Here is a 27,652-nt window from a genome sequence, read left to right as displayed (position 1 = left end):
TTATGGCGGACACATCGGACAATTTTGACACATTTTTGGGACCATTGGCATTAATACAGCGATCAATGCTATAAAAATGCATTGATTACTATAAAAATGTCACTGGCAGTGAAGGGGTTAACACTAGGGGGCGATCAAGGGGTTAACTTCCCGTATGGTCCTCTATCCATTGCTACATTTAATAGTACTATGCTGTAGGAGCCCCTCTTCCTCTATGAAGCGACTTTATTGTATGATCCATTGCGATATCAATTTTTGTCACTCTCAGACCTTTGTTAATTGGATTAACATCCAATATTGATATGTACATACATACACTCACCCCCACCCCCTTTTCCTGTTCTTAACTTCACACCCAGTTCTTTTATTATTTACTTTTTCTTTGATCTAATTATTCTTTGTATGTGTGATGTTTTTACAGGCAATGTCGGGTGCACATTATTATTGAGTGTTGTAGGGTTAATGGTTCTAAGGGGGCAGTCCGTGTGGACTACATGGTAGCCAATTAGATTAATTATTCTAGTATTTAGCTTCATGCTTTTCATTATGTCTCTAGCTCTGAAGAAAATCGGTCAGCCGAGTGAAACGCGTCAGCTAGACACCCCTATTCTTGACACCACCTGGAATGACTTCCCAATCCCCTATTTTATTCATGGCTTCCTTTCTTTCCCCCTAAGTACATGCTGTTTTAAGGATGCTTTAAGGATGGATACACACACTGGGTTACCTTTGCATTTTCTGATCCTACACGCCCTTCCCAGCTGTGATCTCATTTGAGACTGATCTATCTCCTTACCAGTACGTTCATTTGAGCTGGATTGTGGAGCGTCCCATCGCAGCTGTGAGCCGTCAGGGTCTAGTCCTGCTCCCAACGCCGAACGGCTGTGGTGCCTGGCGTCTATGAGGATACACTCTGAGAACAGCTAGTAGGAGTCCAAGTGCCGGACTACCGAGGACACGTGGATCTGGAAGTGGCGGCCCCTACATTGAGGGGGATTATCTGCACGCCATACACCATCCTTCCGTGTCCCCCCCTCCCCCTAACTCCCGGAACTGTTTTGGGGTTTGTTACTCATAAGGAGAGGGGGGTGTTCTCACATCTTCACCCTGTCTGCTCCTGCTCGTATCCTGAGATCAGCTGGTCTTCCTCCCCCCTCCTACACACAGTATCGCAGAGGGGGTAGAGGACGGAAGGTATGTGTCTGGCTGCACTTCATATGTTTTGAATATGCCGCTTTCTAGACTGTCCGATTTGATAATTACATCTCTATGAATGTGCAGCAGGATAAAGGATTGTTACATAACGCACCTTCTTTATGAATTGGTTTTCTACATGACTTTTGATTTTTTCAGTTCCCAGTGATTTTCCATCCAATATTTCCGGAGTGGCAGGATCTACACAGGTCTTCCTCCATATGCTATTCCCTTTTTTTCATCCAGCGTCGTTCTTGCAATTTGTTTATTTAATTGACAACTAGTTGTCCTTTGCATGTTTCTACACTGTTCCCAGCAGTGGGTTCAGCAGGTGGTTGCATATCAATTACATATGGGGATACTTGGCATGTATGTAGAGGGTACCAGGTGGTGAATCTGTTTCTTTGCACTATGTCACTTTTTTAGTGGTGGAGGTTAGTTCGATTATCTATAGCGTGGGGGGAAACTGTTTTGTCTTCTTATGAAATCAATTGTTCCTGTTTATAGCCAGTGTGTTCCTCCTTGATTGATCCTGTCTCTTGACCCTCTGGTCCTTTTTCTTTCATATATGCTATGATCTAGAGGAACGTACCTGCCCAATTCTTTTTTTTTACTGTCAGCAGGTATTTGGCTTTATCTCCAGTATAGGGTATGTGATTTAGGGTGCAATATATTACAATTATTACAATATATATTACAATTATATGTATTACCCACCCTGGGACACTTTATCATAGGCGTTACCCTTTCCCAATTTTTTTGTTTTTTCCAATGCTGGTAGGTTAGTTGGCTTCTGTCTAAATTGGCCCTAGTATGTGTATGTATGAATGTGAGTTACTGTTTTTAGATTGTAAGCTTCTTGAGGGCAAGGACTGTTGTGACTGTACATTATACTGTATATGTAAACCCTGCGTAAATTGTTGGGGATATATAAAAACCTGTAATAAATAAATGTGAATGTTTGGAGTAAAATTCTTTGCTTTACTAAAGGCCTCTAGTATTGCAGTTGCTTCTCCTCTTTCAGTGTAACATAGTATTTGCCCACGAGATGGAGTACTTCTAGAATGATTAACACCAGTAAACATTGTGATTTGCTTTTATCATTTTGTCTGAATGCCTTTGTTTTAAACATCTAAACCCAATCACAAAAATCTCATATGGCTATATATGTATTGTTTTGTAAATATTTGAAGCCATATATGCTAGTTTCTTAGTAGCACCTGCCAAAATGCATGACTACTACCAAACGACCACTCTTCAGGGTGCAGGGAACAAATTAGTCAGTGCAGCTCTTTCAGATCCTTTAATAGGCAATAAAGGAAGCAATAGACTATGATAATTAGGGGAGAGACTTTACCATAAGCTGGAGTGTCCCTAGTCTAAATGAAGTGTATTCAGCTAGGCTGTAGCCAGCCTGAGCTTTGTTAATGTTGTCAGGGTTTGTTAGGCTTCCTAAGCCCAGGGAATTATTTGCTTCTGCCTGCTACCGGGAAGTGTTCTCCAGAGGATACATTGAGAATACACAATGTTAATGTTATGAATATTTATCCAGCTTTGGCCAAGGTTTGTTTCAGTTATGTGGGCTGAAGAAGTGAATAAATATCTAGGACAGCCTTTCTCAACCTTTTCAACACAGAGGAACCCCTGAAATAACTTTCTGGTCTCAGGAAACCCCTGCAAAAATAACTATATCTACAACTCAGTGGCATTTTTTTTTTTGGGGGGGGGGGGGGCAAACAAACTGAAAAATACTGAAAAGAAACATCAATTGCAGCCTCACTGTGGCCATCAAATGCAGCCACCGTGCCCCATCAAATGCAGCCACCGTGCCCCATCAAATGCAGCCACCGTGCCCCATCAAATGCAGCCACCGTGCCCCATCAAATGCAGCCACCGTGCCCCATCAAATGCAGCCACCGTGCCCCATCAAATGCAGCCACTGTACCCATCAAATGCAGCCACTGTGCCTCATCTTATAAAGTCACTGTGCCCATCATATGCAGCCACTGTGCCCATCAAATGCAGCCACTGTGCCCATCAAATTCAGCCTCACTGTGACCCCCGCCCCCTTGCTGTCTGACCGGCACTTACCCCATCTTGCTGGCGGGTCAGGCAGCGGGTGATGGCGGTGAGCTGTGGGATGAGCAGCGGGTCAGGTGACGGCTCCTGTGTCCTTCATACTTCCTGTGCATCTCTTCTTCCCTTCTGCTAGGCATCCAATAGGATCGCCTGTGCCTTCAGACAATCAAGTGACGGGTATTAGACCCAAGCTTCCTGATTGGTGGAGAGGCGGTTCAATGTTTTAAAAGCAAATATTAATTTGCTTTTCTAACACACCTGGGTGGGCTCCGGGCACAATGCTCTGTGCTCCAAGTCCACCTTTTTTGAAGCCTGTTAGGCCTTATGGCTGTAATCAGGTGCTTAAAAAAAAAAACTCTGCTGCTGTAATTCAGGTGCCCGGCATCTGAAAAGGGGACTAAGGGGTAGCCACGGTGAATCTATCCATTCTACATATAGGGGGTGGCGTAATAGAGGGGGCGGCGCCCGTGCACCCTTAATGGACGGGCCTCCCCTGCTACAACTCATGATACAGTACATTAGTGTGATGGTCAGTGGGAAGAATACTCCTTACATTTGTGGTCATTGGGAAGACTTACCACCATACAGATAGCTGAAAATATCAATGGTGTCAGTGGGAACTTATTTGGGAGGCAGAACTTGCTCATTGCTCAAGCCCTAGCAACCTCTGGAGGAACCTTAGGGTACCATGGAACCCTGGTTGAGAAACTCTGATCTAGAGTGACCTTCTGAAAGAGTCCTTGTCTACCAGGCTTTGCCTGGAGAGGATGTGTGTTTAGAAGGGTCCAGTCAATAATTCCCAGAGTTGGAGTCTGAAGAAAAAAAATCAGTGTAAGAAAGGGTCTGATGCTGGGTCTAAAAAATCAGCAATGGTTGCCTGTTGGAGCATCTTCAGAAGAGTTTGCTATGCAGGTTTGCCCATGAGAGCTTAGTGGAAAGTATTGCCAGATCAACTTGGCATGGAGACCTCACTATTCCCCCCCTGTAACATATCTATGACTGCTCACAAGGGGCCTGAAGTCCAGTTGTTCCAATTGGGAGGCTGCTACTGCAGTATCTGGGGCCTCAAGGGAGAACTGTAATTCTGCTACCTAGAGAGCATAAAGAGTGGGCAATGTGTGTTCAGCATGGTTGTCCACCTGTCTTTTCTTGTAATGCACAGTACATTGGTGGTTGTTCATCATCAATGCCCTTGATAATAATCCTTCAGTCTTCAGGCCACATTCAGCCCTTAGCGCTGCGCAGGAAGCATATGAGGCTTTTGCTACTGACATTCATCAGCTTCTTATTAAAGCAGTGGGAAGCAACATGTCTGGCTATACGCTTAAAGAATGTGGTGTAGACGTCAAAAATCTAGGTAAGATGGTTAGTGGACGGGAGGTTTGTGATAAATTGAAGGAAAAATTGCCCCAAATATATGGACAAACCAGACATGGTGAATTTATGAATGCTAAGCAAGGTAAAGAGAAAGCAGCAGGGGCTTATTGGAGGCAATTAAGCGATATGGCTGAGGAAGCAGGCATTAAAATAGAGGAAGAGAAGGCGGGAGAAACTGCAAGTTCATCTACACAAATGGTGAAACAAAGTTTCTTGATGGTTTAATAACCCAGTTGAAAAAAAAGTTGTTCACAGCAAGGCCTGAGGCAGGCAATATGTCTATTCGAGATGTCCTTCCTATCCTGTTATCCATAGAAAACAGGATTAACCAAAAAGACAGCAAACCCAAGGTTATGTACATGGGGAAGCAGAGAGGAAGAGGAAGAGGCAAAGGCAATTTCAGAAATCATGGCAATCGGGGACCAATTATATGCTACAATTGTAATGGGGATGGACACATAGCCAAATTCTGCCATCTTCCTGACCGTAGACTGAAAAGGAGCTTAGAGGCACCTCATGCTGATCCCAGTTCTCTGCCAAAAGCAGTGGATCAGGCATACGAAAATGACAGCATCAATCATGTTAAATAGGGGGGACAATGGTCCCGAGGCCAGAGTAAAGGTATTTTTACAAGAACTCCCCTATCCTGGAGGAGAAACAGAATTAACCTGTTTAATCGATACTGGTGCAAGCCGAAGTATATATAATATAATATAATATAATATAATATAATATATAATATAGAGGACTTACCTCTAGGATTATTATCTACAAATGTTATCTCTGGTGTTGGCCTAACTGGGACCTCTACTGATTTGGTTGAGTCCAAGCCACTTAAACTCAGGCTAGGACAGCAAACAGAAATTGTCACTAAAGTGTTAGTTTCAGACACAGTTCCTACCAATCTTTTGGGAGCTGACATTTTGAACCAAATTTTAGCAAACATAGACTATACTCCTACAGGAGTCCAAGTGGTCAGTAGTCTGTCAGGAGAAGTTTTAAATTCTGCCTGTGGAGTATTTTTAATCCAAGACTCCAATCCGCCATTTCCACCAAAATTGAAAGTGATTCCCGCTGAATTATGGGCCACCAGCAAATATGATGTAGGTCTGCTGGATTGCACCCCAGTCATGATAAAAATTAAACCAAGAGCCCATCTCCCACAGATTAACCACTAGCCTACCGCCCACTGTCATATGACGGCGGGACGGTAAGGCTCTAGTTCTGGGCGGACGTCATATGACGTGAGCCCATTTAAACAGGGCATGCGTGCGATCGTGTGCACGCAGCCCTGTACTGTCGGTGGCGGCTTGTCACTGAGACACCGCTCGTCACCGCCAGGGGTGAACAGCCACTGGGCATGGCTGTTTACCATGTGATCGGCCGTGATGAAGTCACGGCCGATCACGAATGGTAACTCCCGCATTGCACAGCGCATGCGCGCGATCGTGAGCACACTGTGCGTGCACGTTGGCGGCGGCGTGTTCCCGGGAACACTGCTCGTCACCGACGATAGTACACAGCCATTGGCCAGGGCTGTGTACCACGTGATCAGCTGTGATCCATTCATAGAGCTGTCGCTAGCTGTTACCAGCTCTTCTCTCCTCATACACCATTTCCAGTGTGAGGAGAGAAGAGCCAGGAGCAGTGAGTTACAGAGCTATGTTTACTAGTGTCTGCACCAACACCACACCTGTCCCATCACCCCCCCCAATTGTCATCTGTCACCCAACAGTCACCCCATAAAAGTGCAACTGTCACATAAGAGACTGCCATCAGTGACCATCAGCGGTGCAACCGTCACGCATCAGTGACCGTGCCCTGTCACCCGTCACCCATCAGTGACCGTGCCCTGTCACCCGTCACCCATCAGTGACCGTGCCCTGTCACACATCACCTGTCACCCACCAGTGACCGTGCCCTGTCACCTGTCACCCATCAGTGACCATGCCCTATCATCCGTCACCCATCAGTGACCATCAGCGGCGCACCCGTCACCCATCAGTGACCGTGGCCTATCACCCGTCACCCATCAGTGACCTTCGCCTGTCAACCATCTGTGACCATCACCCGTCACCGTCTGTGGCCTGTCACCCATCAGTGACCATCGCCTGTCACTCATCAGTGACCGTGCCCTGTCACCCGTCATCCATCAGTGACCATCAGCGGTGCACCCGTCACCCATCAGTGATCATGCCCTGTCACCCATCAATGACCGTCGCACTGCCAACCATCTGTGACCATCACCCATCACCCCTGTCACCCATCAGTATCAGCGCTGCCGCCAGCAATAGGCCCCAGGAACAAAGGCCCAGTACCAGTGCTGCCGCCAGCGATAGGCCCCGCGCACAAATGCCCAGGCCCAGTACCAGTGCTGCCACATCACACCTGAGTACCAGCACAGGAAATTCAACTCCCCCAACTACTGGAGTGTCACGTCCCCCAAGAGCCAGGGCTGCTACATACATGCCAGATGGTCTTGCCAACCCAATATGGCTGCCTTCCAACTCGGGATCACCAATTATTCCCCCTTTCACAGCACAGCCAGGTGTGCAGGTCAACACCCAAAATTTCACAGAGATCGATTGCTTTCACCTGTTTTTGCCTGACACTATGCTGCAATTTATTGTGGACCAGACAAATTTGTATGCCCAGCAGTATATTGCCAGCAACCCCCAATCATCTTATGCCCGTCCGTTTGAGTGGAGAGATCTAAATTTGAAGGAGTTCAAATTATTTTTGGGCCTCACCCTAAACATGGGGCTTACAAATAAAAATGAAGGACATGCCTATTGGTCCACCAACCCCATCCACCATATGCCCATGTATTCTGCCACAATGCCCAGGTCCCAATATGAGATGATTATGAGATTCTTTCATTTTAACGACAACACCCAGTGCCCTCCCCGCAATCATCCAAATTCCAATAAGTTATAAAAGATTCGCCCGCTGATGCTTCCCATGCTTCCCCAAATAACCATGCCACTGCCTTCCACATGAACTGACCCTGGCCTGTTTTTTGACTATGCCCCTGCCTACCGTTTGTACTGTTTCCACATGAAGTGACCCTGGCCTGTTTTGAGACTATGCCTCTGTCCACCGTTTGGACTGCTTGCACGTGAACTGACCCTGGCCTGTTTTGTGACTATGCTTCTGCCTACCGCTTGGACTGCTTGCACATGAACTGACCCTGTCCTGTTTTATGGACTATGCTTTTGCCTACCGCTTGGACTGATCTGTTGCCCTGCTACTGTGGTTTTTTGTTTTCTCCGGGTTTTGTAATTTCCTGATTAGGGTCTGGAGTCTCGGAGGCTTCATAGAGATTTGGGTGGGTCGAAGCCTCTACCCCTGTGCCCCTGTGCACAAGTCTTACCCGATTGCGGTCCTCAGCCTGCTGCTGACTTACTGCCATCATGCCTTTGCCTGCTGCATGAACGGACCACACCTCTGCCTGCTACCTGGACTATGCAAATAATTAGCTGTAGCAAGAGGCAGTATGTTTATGAAGGGCTGGAGAGCAGTACAATAATGAGTGTCTGCAGGTAACAGTGTACCAGGACCAATATTATGGCTGTGCTGGCTGTCTCTGCCTGGACAATTTCTATGGACAAATGCTTTGGCTGTGCTGACAATATTCTTGTGCTGACTATAGACAATATTCCTGCCTGCTGCCTGGATAATTACTATTGCTGTCGCTAAGCACATCCTTGACTGCTGCCTGGACCAGTGCTCTCTTCTGTGGACACTACTAAAAGCACAGGTAATACTTTTTTTTTTTTACCCTTTCCGCAATAGAATTTATTTTGGATTGTAATTCTTGGTATGTACATGCTATGTGTTAGAAATATGAAGGGCCTTCAAAATGATAGGTTGCCAGGAAATTATCTATGTAATGTATGCTCCTAGAACTCCTGATGGTGCTACTTGGATGTTGGGCCTCTGTATGTGGCCAAGCTGTGTAAAAGTCTCACACATGTGGTATCCCCATACTCAGGAGGAGTAGCAGAATGTGTTTTGGGGTGTCATTTTTGCTATGTGTTGGAAATATCTTATAAATGGACAACTTTGTGTAAAAAAAAAAAAAGCGTTTTTATTTTTTTTCCACATTTTCCAAAAACTTCTGGAAAAAAAATAACCGTTCAAAAGACTCATTATGCCTCATAAATTATACGTTGGGGTGTTTGCTTTCCAAAATGGGGTCATTTTGTGGGCAATTCCATTGTCCTGGTACTCCAGGGTCTTCAAAAGTGTAATAGGTGTTTGAGAAATGAGATGTGCAATTTATGCTCGTAGATCGCCTGATGGTGCTACTTCAATGTTGGGCCTTTGTATGTGGCCAGGCTGTGTAAAAGTCCCACACATGTGGTATTGCCATACTCAGGAGGAGTAGCAGAATGTATTTTGGGGTGTCATTTTTGCTACGTATTTGCTATGTGTTGGAAATATCTTATAAATGGACAACTTTGTGTAAAAAAAAAAATGCATTTTTATTTTTTTTCCACATTTTCCAAAAACTTCTGGAAAAAAAATAACCATTCAAAAGACTCATTATGCCTCATAGATTATACATTGGGGTGTTTGCTTTCCAAAATGGGGTCATTTTGTGGGGAATTCCATTGTCCTGGTGCTCCAGGGCCTTCAAAAGTGTAATAGGTGTTTGAGAAATGAGATGTGCAATTTATGCTCGTAGATCGCCTGATGGTGCTACTTCAATGTTGGGCCTTTGTATGTGGCCAGGCTGTGTAAAGTCCCACACATGTGGTATCGCCATAGTAGCAGGAGTAGCAGAATGTATTTTGGGGTGTAATTTGTTGTATGCATATGCTCTGTGAGAGAAATAACCAGTTAATATGACAATTTTGTAAAAAAAAATAAAAATCTTCCTTTTGCAAAGAATTGTGGGAAAAAATGACAACTTAAAAAAACTCACCGTGCTACTTACTTAATACCTTGGAATGTCTACTTTCTAAAAAGGGGTCATTTGGGGGGTATTTGTACTTTTCTGACTTGTTAGTACTTCAAGAAATGAGATTCACCTGATGAACTTAAGGCCTGATCAGATGTTTTCAATTTTCAGTGATTGGCACCATAGTTTGTAGACTCTATAACTTTCACAAAGACCAAATAATATACACTAATTTGGGTTATTTTTACTAAAGATATATAGCAGTATAAATTTTGGCCAAAATTTATGAAGAAAAATTACTAATTTGCTAAATTTTATGACAAAAACAAAGAAAAAGGCAATTTTTCACCAAATTTACGGTCTTTTTTTATTTGTAGCACAAAAAATAAAAAACCCATTAGTGATTAAATACAACCAAAATAAAGCTCTATTTGTGTGAAAAAAAGGACACAAATTTCATTTAGGTACAGTGTTGCATGACTGAGTACCGTATTTATCGGCGTATAACACGCACTTTTTTCCCCTTAAAATAAGGGGAAAATCGTGGGTGCGTGTTATACGCCGATCCCCGCTATTTTTGTGATCTGTCGGAGCGATCGCCGCGATCGCCGCCGACATTCACATAGCTTGTATTTTTAAACATGGCGCCGCGGAGTTCGGAGGGACTCGAGGGCGCTCGTTCAGCTGAATGAGCGCCGCCGAGGACACAGTGACTGGGCGGAGCCGAGATACACATAGCCGAGGGTTCTCGGCTTTTCTCGGCACCGTTCACAGTCACGCCCAGTCCCGCCATTGGACCTCTGTTATGTCCATCATAGGGACTGGGCGTGACTGTGAACGGCGCAGAGAATAGCCGAGAACCCTCGGATATGTGTATCTCGGCTCCGCCCAGTCACTGTGTCCTCGGCGGCGCTCGTTCAGCTGAACGAGCGCCCCCGAGTCCCTCCGAACTCCGCGGCGCCATGTTTAAAAATACAAACTAAACGTTTGTATGTCGGCGGCGACAAGGCTGCACGGACCACTGGGGACAAGGCTGCACTGGGGCAAAGCTGAACTGGGGCAAAGCTGCACTGGGGACAAGGCTGCACTGGGGCAAAGCTGCACTGGGGACAAGGCTGCACTGGGGACAAGGCTGCACTGGGGACAAGGCTGCACTGGGGACAAGGCTGCACTGGGGACAAGGCTGCACTGGGGCAAAGCTGCACTGGGGACAAGGCTGCACTGGGGCAAAGCTGCACTGGGGACAAGGCTGCACTGGGGCAAAGCTGCACTGACAAGGCTGCACTGGACACTGGGGAAAGGCTGCAGATGAACACTGATGAGGCTGCATTGATGGGCATTTAAATGTAAGTTTTTTTTCCTTAAACTTCCCTCCTAAAAGTTTTTTTCCTTAAAATTCCCTCCTAAACTTGGGGTGCATGTTATATGCCGGCGCGTGTTATACGCCGATAAATACGGTAATTGTCATTCAAAGTGTGAGAGCACCGAAAGCTGAAAATTGGTCTGGGCAGGAAGGGGGTTCAAGTGCCCTGTATTGAGGTGGTTAAACAGTACCCACTGAGTATTGCTCAGACTGAGGGGATAAAGGATCAAATCACTTAACTGAAAGCAGCATGGGTTGTTGTACCAATTAAGTCCCAAGTCAATACACCCCTGTTCCCAATTGCAAAGAAGCCAGACAAGAAGGGTGGGCAGTTGATATACTGCATGGTGCATGATTTGAGAGCCATTAACAATATAACTGAGGCAGATACCCCGATCGTGCCCAACCTTCGCACTTTACTAAGTGGAATACCTGCCTCCAGCACCTGCTTTACATTGATCGATCTTGCAAGCACTTTCTTTTCTGTGCCCCTGTACCCAGATTGCTGGCACCTTTTTTCATTTACCCATGATGCCCAAAAGTTAGCATGGACAATATTGCCCCAAGGCTGTGTGAGTATCCCCTCTGAATATAATACTGCGTTAAAGCAAGTATTGGACCAATGGTCCCCCTCACACCCAAACACAATTTTGCTTCAGTACATAGACGATTTGCTTATTTGTTCTGATACAAAGGAAATTTGTAGCAGAGAAATAGTAAGCCTTCTCATGTTTCTCTATAACAGTAACAACAATGTTAGCAAAGATAAGCTACAATACTGCCAAGAGAAAGTGATCTTCCTGGGTCACTGCATTTCATATGGAATCCGTCACCTAACCCCAGATCCAGTTAAAACTCTACAAAAATTTGAAAAGCCAAGAAATGTACGGCAACTATGTGCCTTCCTGGGGTTAGTGGGATATTGTAGGGACTGGATTCCAAATGTATCAGAACTTATGGCTCCTCTGTATGAGGCTACCACTAGAAACCCTTTCAAGCTCGCATGGGACAATGAATTGCAGATGAAAATTAAAATTAAAACTTTGTCTGAAGCTCCCGCCATTGGACTTCCTGACTATACTAAGACTTTCTCATTGTTCTGTCATAAAGTCAATGGATTTGCTGCAGGTGTACTCACCCAGCTACATGGAGACAAACAGAGGCCTGTGATGTATGTATCAGCCTCATTAGACCCTGTCATCAAAGGCTCCCCCAGTTGTATGCGAGCCATAGCAGCCTGCATTTTGTTGCTAGACAAAGTAACTGAGCTTGTACTAGATTCTGCTCTGATCCTGTATGTACCACATGCAGTACAGGAAATCATGAATCAAGTAAATACCAGACATGTGTCTGCCAGTAGATTTGACAAGTACCAGTCTGCTCTTTTTGCTCCATCAAATTTAACAATCAAACGATAAATCCAGCTACTCTTCTTTCTATAATTGATGAGAAAGATGCAACAAATGGTACTGTTGTAGAACCTGAGAGTTTTTCTCATGATTGTATGGCTCTGATGGCGGTAGAAAGGGCCTCTGTCACACCAGCAAAAGATGAGCCCTTATCAGATTGTGACACACACTTATTCGTAGATGGTTCCAGATTTTACATGGATGATGGTCAGCCACACACAGGGTTTACTGTAACCACTACAGACACCATTTTACATCAGGAAGCATTTATACCCCAGATGTCAGCACAGGAAGCGGAGTTGTGTGCTGTAGTCAAAGCATGTCATCTCCTAGAGAATCAAAGGGGAAACATTTACACTGACAGCAGATATGCGTTTGGAATAGCTCACGATTTTGAGCCTATTTGGAAAGCACGGAACTTCCTGACTAGTGCTTGGAAGCCAGTGAGACATGCAAAACTCATAGAGCGGCTATTTGAGGCCTTTCAGAAACCAGCAGAAGTTGCCATCTTGAAGGTAAAAGGACATGCAAGGGGAAATGACATGACAGCCAGAGGAAATGCTTTAGCGGACCAAGTGGCAAAGGATGCTGCCCTTATGGCATTTAGAGTCATACCCACTGTAGGGGACGCCCAGGTAGTGGGGACAGATTCCCCTCATAAAGAGCAGTGGGATGTAGAAACTCGAATTCAGTTGCAGAACCAGGCCCCTGATGAAGAGAAGGATAAGTGGATCAAATGTAATGCTACCCAAAATCAGCAGGGCCTGTGGAGCGCTGACAACAGGTGGTGTCTACCCAGGAGTTTGTACCTAGTTTTAGCACAACTGGCACATGGTGTCTGTCATCTTGCTAAGGGCGCGATGGTGGCACTTACTGACTGCTATTGAATAGCACCTGGATTTAGTGCATTTACAGCCAGGTTTTGTGCTTCATGTCTTACTTGTGCTCTGTACAATGCAGGGAGGCCTGTCCATGTTCCCCAAAAGCATTCTCCTAAGCCAGATTTCCCTTTCCAAAGAATTCAAATAGACTACATTCAGATGCCCAGAATAGGCACCTATGAGTACTTTAGTGTGTGTTGACATGTTCTCAGGTTGGCCCGAGTGCTGGCTGGTAGCTAAAGCAAATGCAAAAACAACAGTAAAGAAAATTTAGAATGAAATAGTTTGTAGATATGGAGTTCCTGAAACTATTGAGAGTGACAGAGGAACCCATTTTACTGTGGAAGTAATGAAAGAGGTAATGGAAGCCCTTCACATACAGCAAGCTTTCCATACACCTTATCATCCACAAAGTAGTGGTAAAGTTGAGAGACTTAATGGAATTTTGAAAAACAGATGTGCAAAAATTAAAGCAGATACAGGAAAAGGATGGGTGGAAGCTTTGCCATTAGCCCTATATTCTGTACGAACTACCCCTAAACAACCACATGGGCTGTCCCCCTATGAGATTTTGTTTGGAAGGCCACCCAAAACAGGGCTATATTTTCCCCAACAGTTGCAGGCTTCTCACTCTAGTCTGTTAGAATATGTTCAGATTTTGCAAAGAATATTGAATAAAATACATGAAGGTGCATATAAATCTATGCCAGACTCAGATTCAGTTTCAGGTATTCACAAAATCCAACCAGGTGACTGGGTGGTGGTCAAGCAACACGTCAGAAAGCCGCTAGAACCAAAATTTGACGGACCACATTTGGTGCTTTTGACAACCGGTTCTGCTGTCAATGTGGAAGGAAAGCCCACCTGGATTCATGCCAGTCACTTAAAGAAAATCCTGAAGTGATGATATCATTTGAAAAAATTATGATAATGTTTCTTTTCTTTTTGTTGTTTGTGAGAACTGAGACATGGAAAAATAACCCTTTCATCCAAATGTTAAAATTGTATGCAACCCATAGCAATGCTAGTAACTGCTGGGTGTGTTCTCACTTACTGTACATCCCCAAACAGAAACAATACCCATGATAGCAATGCCTCTCAAATTCACAGATCTAAGCAGAACCAGAATAAATGGCCCATGCATAGTCTCCACAGCAAATGAGCACAGATCAGTAACTTTGATGGTTTCAAAACAGATAGACACTCCACAGATTTGTTTAAACATTACACGCCCGTTTAACACTAAATGTACACGGTTGGGCAATTCAGATTGCACAGGAGCAAAAATTACAGTTTATGGAGGAAACTATGGTCAATATTATTATATCCCAGATCCAAAACTAAATAGAACCCTTTATAGTACAAATTGCTCACAGTTCCCAATATGTGAAAATATCGGTTACCTGAGATTACATTTTATTGCTTCTGGTATTTTAGGAGCAGGCATACTGTACCATCCATACGTAGAGGGTTATATTATATATGTGGAAATAAAGCTTACGCCTGTCTTCCTACTAATGTTACAGGTGCATGTTATATTGGGAAGTTAGCACCTGATTTGGCTGTTCACAAAGATACAGTGCGACCAGATCAAAGTCCAGAATACCCTTTAGTGTTCAAAAGAGAGCTGTTCACTGAAGGTGACATGGCATGGTCATGGCTCCCTTCCTGGACAGGATGAGGAATTGAAGCAATGAAAAGAATAAATAATTACACTAGAATTGTAGATGAGATTATTAACCTTACTACCACTAATATAGGTTTATTAAGTGAAGAAATGGCTCAGCTTAAAAAAGTAGTATTAGAGCACAGATTAACGCTAAATTATCTCACTGCAGCTCAAGGTATTTCACACTGACTGTTGTATATACATTTCTGATAATGAGGATATTATTAAAGGGCATCTTGCTAAGATAAGAGAACTACAGAACAAGGCCAGAGATATTGCTAAAGATGGATGGAACCCCTTAAAGGTTTAGGAGGTTTTAGTGACTTTTTATATGGCATAGCAACATGGTTACAGAAACTAGGCGCTTACATTGTGATGTTCCTATTTCTCATATTTGTTATTTACTTCCTCATCAGGCTATGCCTCTGTGTGACTACCTGCTTTATCAACAAATGGTCCACCAGCCCTGATGAACCCATTATTGTGAGAAAGCTAGGAGAGAGCTGAACAGGACGTCTCTCTGCGCCAATGTAACAGGAGTTACCAGCAACCGGCTGAATGTAACACGGAGAAGAATGATCTCAAATAAACAAAAGGAGGGAAATGACATGGACATTCACTGTACTGTTCATTTAAACACAAGAGACTCCATTTTGTTCTCACTGTTGAAATGTGTTCTGTAACCTTCACCTAACACACAGACACATCTTCTGCTAAAAGCTCTCTACTCCCCCCTCCCCTCTCAAGGTTTTACTTTTACAATTGTTCTATTCGCTGGCTTTTAATAATATATTTCTATTTGTTAGCTTTTATTAGCATATTTCTATTTGTTAGTTTTTAATAACATCTCACACCACCCCTTTCTTATCTATGAATAAAAGAACATGTAATAATAAATTTTGACACTGAACGGACATTTTAAACACAGTCATTGCGTCCTGTGAATCTGTTCCTGCAGCTGCAGTATTAACTTTGTTTTGGAGTCCCAATCAGAAATTAGTCATAACAGTGTCCTCAAGGTGTGCTGAAAAAGATGTGTTTGGACTGTCATTCTGAGATCCTTGCTTATTTTCTTGCCATTTGATCCTAATCTCCCATGCTGGATAACCTCAAAGTGTAAAAGTATTAACAAAGCAAGCAGCCTCATCCATAAAGAGTCACGTAGCTGACTTTTATCTCCTACCATTCCATAGCCACTCAACATAGGCTTATAAACCAACACAATTATCTGCATCTCAATCATAGTTCCAGTAATTTGAGCAGAAGAAGCTAGTATGGGGCTTCCTATATACTTTGCATTCAGAAGTGGAGCTAATGATACGGGCTGCCTAGGAGATAACATGTGTGCTTCCCATTGAACATAAATAAATATAATTATCGGTGCAGTATTTTTTTATTTCTACTCTAAGGGAAAGCCACTTTAGGGTCCTTCTGTTTAGTATCAATAATTACTTTATAATCTCTTCATTATCCACATCAGAAAAACATTCTTTAAACATCAAAGGATGTTTTTATTGCATTTGTGTGTTACTATTCTTTTTTTAGACTACAAAAACAATTGAATTATGTTACATCTACTTGCATTAAAATACCAAATGCATCCAGGCCTACTAAATACCTCTGGACCCTAAAACACATTTAAAGTAGTATTAAATCCAAAACCAAAAATTGTATATATTGCAGCTTACCAATCATTAGATGTGATGGCTGCATTCATATTCTTTTTTTTTTTCAGTTTTCCCCCTCTGTTTTCACCTGGTGATCTAGCCAGTAACACACCTCCTGTATTAGGGTGCCCCCACTCTGGATGAAGGAGCGCAGGGGGCACTGTCAGTCTGTGGAAGCGGAGTGTTAAATGTACTAGTAGATTTAAATACACTAACAAATTGAAGCCAAACTTCGGCTCATGCTTTATAAGCAGTTTCAGCAAAAAAAAAAATTCCCTTTTGGGATAAAGGTTTTAAATAAATAGATAAAAGCTGATAATTGTAAGCACCCCTGCCAGTGATAAAAGGTTTGTCCCATCTCTGTAACTGATACATTCCTTGTGTTCAGTGGAGAGGGGAAGGGCCGATCCGTGCAGTTAACCCTGGCTGGAAAATTGTGAAGAGAGAAGCTGATTCATTGGCTGCACGGATCGGCCCCTCCCCTCTCCACCGAACATGAGGAAAGAGAGGAGATGTAGTTGAACACAAAGGGAAAGCTCTTGCGGCGGTACCAGCGGCCATTTTCTTGGAGCCAGGAGCCAGAACTGCTGCAGAGCCAAACATTCCTGTTTTTCCATGGACAAAATCCCGAATCGGGATGGCCTCCGATCGGGACGAGGGTCCCAAAATCGGGATTGTCCCAGGAAAATTGGGACTGTTGGCAACTATGCATTAGTAGGAGGGAAAAAAAATGCCCCAGTATCATTGGTCAGGAAAGAAGGCTTTAATATCACTAGGTATTGTGAGCAAAAATGTCCAAGTACTGGTGGTCTATACAAGAAAAAAAAAAGTCCAGGAGGAAGCACTAAGGTAGGTTGGAATGTCTGGAGGGACCTTCCATGTGACACTCTTTAGTGAAAATGTGTCCTTTTCCAGCCCCATTACCTAAGGTAGTATCATCCAGCAAATGTTTTCAAATCTGGATTCTTTCAAGCCCACAGACAAGCACATACAGAAGCCTAGCAGCAACGTATCCCAGGCCAGAGTCCCAGGACAAAGAGAGCTCTGAACAGCTCTTCCCAAACATTTATCTTTCATAACCCAGTGGTTGACCCTCCTACTATATTTATGGAAGATTCTTCCAGAGGCAGACAGGAGCAATCAACAATCAGGTTTAGGGATAGATCTGATGTCAGGTCACCTGAGACCAGGTGACAGATGCACTCCATTGGGGTCAGGAGCACACCTCTAAGCTTGTGGACCCTTCGTCTCCACCTGAGCACCGACACAGATCAAACAGGGAGCTAGAGCATAAGATTTCCAGGGTGCGGAGTCTAAAAGCCAGCAGGTTTTCACCAGAGCCTCTGATAGTGAGGATGGACTTCGCTGCAGCTGACTCCCAGGGTCTCCCAGCTCACGCTCTTGGCATCTTCTGGTGGATGGAGAGGAAGCAGCAGTGCAGGGCAACAAGGAATAGTCAGAAGGACAAGCCAAGGGTCGGGGTAACAAACAGACTGGGATGGTCAGGAGAACATGCCAAAGGTCGGGGCTACAAGCAGACAGGGGTAGTCTGGAGAACAAGCCAAAGTCGGTACACGGAATCAAACGTAGAGCACACAGAAAGAAACACACAGGGGGGCCTAAACACACTATTAGGGATGAGCTTTATGTTCGGGTCGAACATGAGTTCGACTCGAACATTGGCTGTTCGTCTGTTCGCCGAACAGCAAACAATTTGGGGTGCTCGCGGCAAATTCGAAAGCCGCGGAGCACCCTTTAAAAGTCTATGGGAGAAATCAAAAGTGGTAATTTTAATATGCATGGTATTGTCATAAAAAGTTTTTGGGGACCTGGGTCCTGCCCCAGGGGACATGTATCAATGCAAAAAAAAGCTTTAAAAACGTCATTTTTTTCGGGAGCAGTGATTTTAATAATGCTTAAAGTGAAACTATAAAAGTGAAATATTCCTTTAAATTTCGTACCTGGGGGGTGTCTATAGTATGCCTGTAAAGTAGCGCATGTTTCCCGCATTTAGAACAGTCCCTGCACAAAATGACATTTCTAAAGGAAAAAAAGTCATTTAAAACTACTCGCGGCTATAATGAATTGTCGGGTCTCGGCAATACAGATAAAAGTCATTGAAAAAAATGGCATGGGATTCCCCCACAGTCCATTACCAGATCACTGCACTCTGCAGATTCTGCTGATCATCGCATACTGTAAACTATTGTAGACTGTGCACAATTTATAAGTTATATAAAGGGGATTACTGCTTTCTTTACATTTGCTGCTGCACGATCATCTAAGCCTGGTAACATAAAGGCCCTTTCTGTCCTTTTGCTGATCCCTAAGGCCTCATGCACACTGGACATTTCTCTGTCTTTCCAATATGCGTTTCTTCCTGGCAGCAGCATTTTGGCAAAAAAAAAAAACGCTTGATGCTTGTAAACACATTTAACATGTTTAGGTGCATTTATCCGCATCAAGCATTTGGGCAGTAATTAATTTAATTGGCCAGAATTATAATTTATTCTGACCATTGTAATGAATTTATACTCAAGTGCTAAATGTGCCTAATGCTAACAAGCGTTTAAACATATTTAAACGTTTAAATTTTTTCTGCCAAAAACGCACTGATCCTGGATGCGCTAAATGTCCCTCCCTACCTCTAAACTCCTCTAAAAGTGTGTGCATGGACACATAGGCTAACCTGCAGGGTTGTTTAGAGGCAGGGAAAAAAAAAAAACAACAACAGACGCCCTTGGGAGCATCTGAAAAAATGTCCAGTGAGCATGAGGCTTTAGGGGGATGTATTGAAGCCACTCATTATTACACAACTTTCTAGACAATCTCCCTTCAGTTGGGCTATATATACCTTATATTACCAAAAGTATTGTGACGCCTGCCTTTTACATGCATATGAATTTAAAATGACATCCCAGTTTTAGTCCGTAGGGTTCAATATTGAGTTGGCCCACCCTTTGCAGCTATAACAGCTTCAACTCTTCTGGGAAGGCTGTCCACAAGGTTTAGGAGTGTGTCTATGGGAATGTTTGACCATTCTTCCAGAAGCGTATTTGTGAGGTCAGGCACTGATGTTGGACGAGAAGACCTGGCTCGCAGTCTCCGCTGTAATCCCAAATGTGTTCTATCGGGTTGAGGTCAGGACTCTGTGCAGGTCAGTCAAGTTCCTCCACCCCAAACTCGCTCATCCATGTCTTTATGGACCTTGCTTTGTGGACTGGTCCAAATCATTTAGTTGAGGGGGGATTATGGTGTGGGGTTGTTTTTCAGGGTTTGGGCTTGGCCCCTTACTTCCAGTGAAGGTAACTCATAAGGCGTCAGCATACCAAGACATTTTGGACAATTTCATGCTCCTAATGTTGTGGGAATAAGTTTGGGGATGGCCCCTTCCTGTCCCAACATGACTGTCCATAAAGACATGGATGAGCACGTTTGGAGTGGATGAACTTGACTGGCCTACTCAGAATCCTGACCTCAACCCGATAGAATACCTTTGGGATGAATTAGAGGAGACTGCGAGCCAGGCCTTCTCATCCACATCAGTGCCTTACCTCACAAATGCGCTTCTGGAAGAACGGTCAAACATTCCCATAGACACACTCCTAAAAAGCTGTTATAGCTGTAATTGTGGGCCAACTCAATATTAAACTCTACAGACTAAGACTGCCATTAAAGTTCATGTGTATGTAAAGGCAGGCGTCTCAATACTTTTGGTAAAATAGTGTATGTTGCCTCAGTATTCCTACGAATGAAAAGAACAGGTATGTTACTATTATTTTCTGGTGAGAATTGCAGTGGCTCCTGACACTCTGAAAATGGGGATGGGAAAAAAATAATTTCCCGTCATTCACAGTGAGATATTTGCACATCTGTTGTCATCTTTAGATATATCAATATCAGAAGTTAAAAGAATATATTGCACACTTTTCCCCTTAACTTTGTTATTGCTTGCTCTTAGCCATTGCACAACTTAAAAACCCAGTTATAGATTTAGAAACTTCTGATTTTCTGATGATCCTTACAAAAATACGTGAACATCTTACAAGGTCAGGCTGCTCCAAGCTAGCATTATAAAGGACACTTCTCAAGAAAAGTACTTACTGTTGGAATAAAAGAAATGTTCCCTGCTATTTTAATAGGAGTTTGAAATGTGATTGAAAAATAAGTCAGTAAAAAAAAAAGGAACAACTAAGCATCTTTTCTTTAAAACAGAAAAAAAAAAAAAAAAGAATATAGAAGTTATAATTTCAATTCTAATATACTACTGTTATAAAAAGTATGGCATGACAAACAAAAACAGATAAAGAGTTACTAAAGACTAGTGCTATGTATGGAATTTAGGATGAAATCTTAAAAAATGTTCATGCATTAAAAAGTACAAATTCTCTGATATTTGTTGAATGTTGTCAGATATGTCTAATGTAACAGGCTAATGGCGCGTACACACGGTCGGATTTTGTGACGGGAAATGTTGGATGTGAGCTTGTTGTTGGAAAGTCCGACCATGTGGATGCTCCATCGAACATTTGCTGTCGGACTTTCCGCCAACAAATGTTTGCTAGCAGGTTCTCAAATTTTCCGCCCACAAAACTTTGTTGTAAGAAAGTCCAATCATGTGTACACAAGTCCATCACACAAAAGTTCACGCATGCTCGGAATCAAGCAGAAGGAGCTGCACTGGCTATTGAACATCCTTTTTCTCGGCTCATCATACGTGACTGCGTTCTCACGTTCGGAATTGTTGGCCAACATTTGTGTGTATGCAAGACAAGTTTGAGCCAACAACCTTCAAACAAAAATCCACGGTTTTGTTGGCGGAAAGTCTGATCATGTGTACGTGGGTGGTGGCCATGAGTTAAACGGGGTTAAACGGGGTGGTGGCCATGAGTGTATCCACAAACACAGTTCTTTATCTTTCCAACCATGAGTCTGCTATGTTCTTTGGCCTATCCTCTCACTGTTGGGGATTTTGATGATGTTGAGGCTGTCGCAGCGAGCAGTGAAGAAGCCATGGTACAATCATATGTTGCATGATCACATCACTGATAGCTGCCGAACAGGATCATTACACTGACCTTAGTCCTACCAGGCCAGGCTATGATAAAATTCTTAGTACGGTCCTAGTTTAGTCCAGAAGGTAGCAAAGATGTTACAACAAAAGTATAAAACACGAACCAACCTAAGGAATTTTTGAATAAATAAAAATATGCCTGGCCAAGTGCCCATTTACATTATCATAAATAGTCTTTTCATCTACTGAAGCACATGTAATTAATATTGCTCAAGAAAGTAAAATCCTAATTTTGTATGCCAAATGCATTTGTACATGAAATTCATATAGGGAAGGTCTCCATGTTTAGGAGTTTGTAGGGTGAAGCACATTGGGGTGGGAGGTGGACAGAGGAGAATACATGTTGTGAATTCTCTACCTATTATATAAAAGTTGGTTTTACATTGGTGGTGGCTTCATTGAGCGTCCCGTTCATTTCTACTTGACATGCGGAAACGCTTAGCGGGAATGCGCTCCTGGGCATGCACCTGAGAAGAACTAAAGGTCCAAGGAAAGAGGCAAGTTTGAAGTGGCACAGCTATTATTTCACATAGGGAAGAGTTTAATTTTTACATACCAAAGGAATTTTGGTGCTATGAAGCTACAAGTTACAGTGGGAACGGAAAGTATTCAGACCCCCTTAAATTTTTCACTCTTTGTTATATTGCAGCCATTTTCTAAAATCATTTAAGTTCATTTTTTTCCCTCATTAATGTACACACAGCACCCCATATTGACAGAAAAACACAGAATTGTTGACATTTTTGCAGATTTATTAAAAAAGAAAAACTGAAATATCACATGGTCCTAAGTATTCAGACCCTTTGCTGTGACACTCATATATGTAACTCAGGTGCTGTCCATTTCTTCTGATCATCCTTGAGATGGTTTTACACCTTCATTTGAGTCCAACTGTGTTTGATTATACTGATTGGACTTGATTAGGAAAGCCACGCACCTGTCTATATAAGACCTTACAGCTCACAGTTCATGTCAGAGCAAATGAGAATCATGAGGTCAAAGGAACTGCCTGAAGAGCTCAGAGACAGAATTGTGGCAAGGCACAGATCTGGCCAAAGTTACAAAAAAATTTCTGCTGCACTTAAGGTTCCTTAGAGCACAGTGGCCTCCATAATCCTTAAATGAAAGACATTTGGTATGACCAGAGCCCTTCCTAGAGCTGGCCGTTCGGCCAAACTGAGCTATCGGGGGAGAAGAGCCTTGGTAAGAGAGGTAAAGAAGAACCCAAAGATCACTGTGGCTGAGCTCCAGAGATGCAGTCGGGAGATGGGAGAAAGTTGTAGAAAGTCAACCATCACTGCAGCCCTCCACCAGTCGGGGCTTTATGGCAGAGTGGCCCGACGGAAGCCTCTCCTCAGTGCAAGACACATGAAAGCCCGCATAGAGTTTGCTAAAAAACACCTGAAGGACTCCAAGATGGTGAGAAATAAGATTCTTTGGTCTGATGAGACCAAGATAGAACTTTTTGGCCTTAATTCTAAGCGGTATGTGTGGAGAAAACCAGGCACTGCTCATCACCTGTCCAATACAGTCCCAACAGTGAACCATGATGGTGGCAGCATCATGCTGTGGGGGTGGTTTTCAGCTGCAGGGACAGGACAACTGGTTGCAATCGAGGGAAAGATGAATGCGGCCAAGTACAGGGATATCCTGGATGAAAACCTTCTCTAGAGTGCTCAGGACCTCAGACTGGGCCAAAGGTTTACCTTCCAACAAGACAATGGCCCTAAGCACACAGCTAAAATAACGAAGGAGTGGCTTCACAACAACTCCATGACTGTTCTTGAATGGCCCAGCCAGAGCCCTGACTTAAACTCAGTTGAGCATCTCTGGAGAGACCTAAAAATGGCTGTCCACCAACGTTTACCATCCAAACTGATAGAACTGGAGAGGATCTGCAAGGAGGAATGGCTGAGGATCCCCAAATCCAGGTGTGAAAAACTTGTTGCATCTTTCCCAAAAAGACTCATAGCTGTATTAGATCAAAAGGGTGCTTCTACTAAATACTGAGCAAAGGGTCTGAATACTTAGGACCATGTGATATTTCAGTTTTTCTTTTTTAATAAATCTGCAAAAATGTCAACGATTCTGTGTTTTTCTGTCAATATGGGGTGCTGTGTGTACATTAATGAGGAAAAAAATGAACTTAAATAATTTTAGCAAATGGCTGCAATATAACAAAGAGTGAAAAATTTAAGGGGGTCTGAATACACTTTTTTGCTTCTTCACTCTGCACCTCTTGAACTAGTTGGATAAAATGTCTGCTTTCCATTTTTTACAGAAAAGGGAAACTCCATTTCATCTGACTAAACCAAAGAAGTACATTCTGCATGTGAGTCTTCATAAATTTGAGATGATTATATACTGATCTTATGGTAACAAGATCTCATTGTGACTGTCAGGAGGGCTCATTATTGCTGATAGACTAATTTACAGAAGATGAGCTTATCTTCCTTAATAATAGTACTTTATAATGAAACTGTTGCGAATTTAGTCCAAAGATGAAAGTAGACATCTGAGACAAATGACGTCATTAAATCTAGTGAGATATTTTTTAGTTGAGTTGCAACTAATTTCATCTATCTATCTGCAATGTTAGTGTCTTAAAGAAGAACCCATCACCTTACCCATTCAAGGCAGTGACATGGTCTCTTTAAAGCACATCCCCTGACTCAGTTATACTTGCCTTCACATCATTCCCTCACTGTTCCTTCCTCTGTTACAGCCATCTCAAAATACTAGGTGTCAGCACTGCACCATGGAAAGAGGTTAGATGCTCCCCATTACCTGGAAGCTACATAGTTACATAGTTAGTCAGGTTGAAAAAAAGACACAAGTCCATCTAGTATAAACAATATAAAAAAAAAAATCATACAATCTCATATACACAATCTTTACCCACAGTTGATCCAGAAAAAGGCAAAAAGCCCCACAAAGCATGCTCCAATTTGCTACAGCAGGGGAAAAAACTCCTTCCTGATCCCCCGGGAGGGAATCGTATTTCCCCTGGATCAACTTTACCTATAAATGTTAGTACCCAGTTATATTATGTACATTTAGGAAAGATTCCAGGCCTTTTTTAAAGTGGTTGCAAACCCTTACACACCACTTTTACCTACAAGTAAGCCTATAATAAGGCTTACCTGTAGGTACCGTGAATATCTCCTAAACTTGCACTGTATCACTGTATCAGCATGTGCCGATGTCATCGGCACATGCAAACTGAAGAAACGGCTCGCTCGTGACGTTTCTTTAGCTGCTGTGTCGTTACCGGTGGCTCCGGCCAATCACAGCGCTGGAGCCTGCGATACCCTAAAATAACTCCAGGTGACATGTCACCGGCCACAGCGGCGTGCCGGGACCACTGCAAGGGCTTCGATCTAAGTTTTTTTTTCATAATGAGCTAATATGCTATGCATACTAGCTCAATATGACTTTGTCTTGCAGGTTTTTTTGTTTGTTTTTTCATGGGTTTACAATCACTTTAAAGCAATCTACTGAACTGGCCAGGACCACCCCACCACATTTTCACAGCTTTACTATGAAGAAACCTTTCCGTATTTGGAGATGAAATCTCTTTTCTTTTAGACGTATAGATTACCCCCTTGTCTTCTGTGATGACCTTAAAGTGAATAACTCAACACCAAGTTCACTATATGGACCCCTTATGTATTTGTACATGTTGATCATATCCCCCCTTAATTTCCTTTTCTCAAGAGAGAATAAATTCAGTTCCTCTATTCTTTCCTCATAGCTGAGCTCCTCAATGCCTCTTATCAGTTTGGTTGCCCTTCTGTGCACTTTGTCCAGTTCCCCAATATCCTTTTTGAGAACTGGTGCCCAAAACTGAACTGTATATTCCAGATGAGGTCTTACTAATGATTTGTACAGGGGCAAAATTATATCTCTCTCTCTGGAGTCTATACCTCCCTACAAGAAAGGACTTTGCTCGCTTTGGAAACCACAGCATAGCATTGCATGCTATTATTAAGCTAATGATCTACCAAAACCCCCAGATCCTTCTCCACTATGGATTCCCCCAGTTGTACTCCCCCTAGTATGTAAGATGCATGCATATTCTTAGCCCCAAGTGCATAACGTTACATTTATCGACAGTAAAACTAATTTTCCACATGGTTGCCCAATTAACCAATTGCCGACCAGCTCATGCAGATATACTGTGGCAGGTCGGCTCTTCTGCCCTAACCGACGTGTACGTCGGTCCGTGCAAGGAGGATAGCGATATTTACCAAAATATGCAGAAGAATATATATCGGCCTAAACTGATAAATAAATTCGTTTTTTTATATTTTCAAATACCACCAAAAGAAAGCTCTATTTGTGGGTAAAAAAGGACATCAATTTTGTTTGGGTACAGTGTCACACGATTGCGCAATTGTCAGTTAAAGTGACGCAGTGCTGTATCGCAAAAAATGGCCTGGTCATTAAGGGGTCAAATCTTTCTAGGGCTGAAGTGAATCACTTCCCGCCCGGCCTATAGCAAAATGATGGGCAGGCGGTGGTTCAGTTATCCTCACTGGGCTTCATAGAATGTCCAGCAGGATAACTGCTGGCACGCGCACGTGGGGGCGCGCAAGTGGGGGCGCACACGTGGGGTTGCGCAGCGCGGCGATCGGTGGAGTCCCTAAAAATGATAAACAATGGCTTTAAAATGACAGAGCTCAATTCTTTTAGGATCCGTGGGTGGATGACATCAGGTCCAGGTGCTTTATTCACCTGTATTCTGTCTAAATATTTCTGGACCATATCACTTTTGAGCCATTGTTGATCATTTGGGGCTGTGTCACAACCAACCCCCTTATGGACATGAGCTCCCCCATGCTCCTTTGTATACATATAGCTGAAGAAAGTATTTAATAAATTTGCCTTCTCTTTGTCCCCAGTCACCCACTCTAGATTATTTTGTAAAGGGCCTACATGCTCAGACCTGACCTTTTTACTATTAATATATTTGAACAATTGTTTAGGGTTTGTCCTACTATCTTTTGCAATCAGTTGTTCGTTTTGAATTTTTGTGTCTTTGATTTCCTTTTTACATATTCTGTTATATTCTTTGTAAGATTTAAACGATGACAGCGCTCCTTCATTTTTATATTTTTTTAAGAGCTATTTTCTATTATTCATAGCTTTTTTAACTTTGGCCGTGAGCCACATAGGTTTTATTTTTAGCCTTTTAAACTTATTGCCCATGGGAATATACTTTGCAGTGAGTTTGCACACAGTCTTTTTGAAGAATTCCCATTTCTGTTCTGTGTTCATCGATGCCAATATTCCCTCCCAGTTTAAGTCTTGGAGAACAGCCCTCACCCTTGGAAAATTTGCTCTCTTAAAGTTAATGCGGTTGTATACCCGCAGAAAAAAAAAGAGAAAACCTGTAAGGCAAAGGCATAATGAGCTAGTATGCACCCCATTCCAGCTCATTATGAAATACTTACCCTAGAACGAAGCATCGGCATAGGGAGCTGACATTTTCCCCATCTGCGTTTCTTTTGAGTTCCGGCGCTGTGAGTGGCCAGAGTCGCGATGGCGTCACTCCTGCGCATTTTTACCAAACATATGTGGAAGAATATATATCGGCCTCCGCCGGACCTTTAGAGCACATGCGCCGCTGACATCAGCGGCTGCATGCAAGGTGAATATCTCCTAAACCATACAGGTTTAGGAGATATTCATTTTACCTGCAAGTAAGCCTTACTATAGGCTTACTATAGACTATTTTCTAAAGGGGTATACAACCACTTTAATGCCCCATACACACAATCGGAATTTTCGTTGGAAAAACCTTGGATGGTTTTTCCAACGGAATTCCGCTCAAGCTTGGCTTGCATACACACGGTCATACAAAAGTTCTCTGAACTTTCGACCGTCAAGAACGCGGTGACGTACAACACTACGATGAGCCGAGAAAATGAAGTTCAATGCTTCCGAGCATCCGTCAAATTGTTTCCGGGCATGCGTAGGATTTTTGCGTGTCGGAATTGCTACAGACGATCAGAATTTCTGATAGGAACT

The 27,652-nt window shown here is 43.1% G+C and overlaps 1 long non-coding RNA gene across 1 annotated transcript; it reads left to right on the top strand.

The window, feature by feature from the left end:
• Positions 1-792: 792 nt before the first annotated feature.
• On the top strand, positions 793-15,805 carry LOC141125175 (uncharacterized). The gene is made up of 2 exons (XR_012241374.1): positions 793-1,194; positions 15,295-15,805. It is a non-coding gene; the product is annotated as an uncharacterized lncRNA (long non-coding RNA).
• Positions 15,806-27,652: the final 11,847 nt, after the last annotated feature.

Source organism: Aquarana catesbeiana, linkage group LG01 (genome assembly GCF_042186555.1).
Source record: "Aquarana catesbeiana isolate 2022-GZ linkage group LG01, ASM4218655v1, whole genome shotgun sequence".
Taxonomy (NCBI): domain Eukaryota; kingdom Metazoa; phylum Chordata; class Amphibia; order Anura; family Ranidae; genus Aquarana; species Aquarana catesbeiana.
This window is presented reverse-complemented; position numbering and strand designations above follow the sequence as displayed.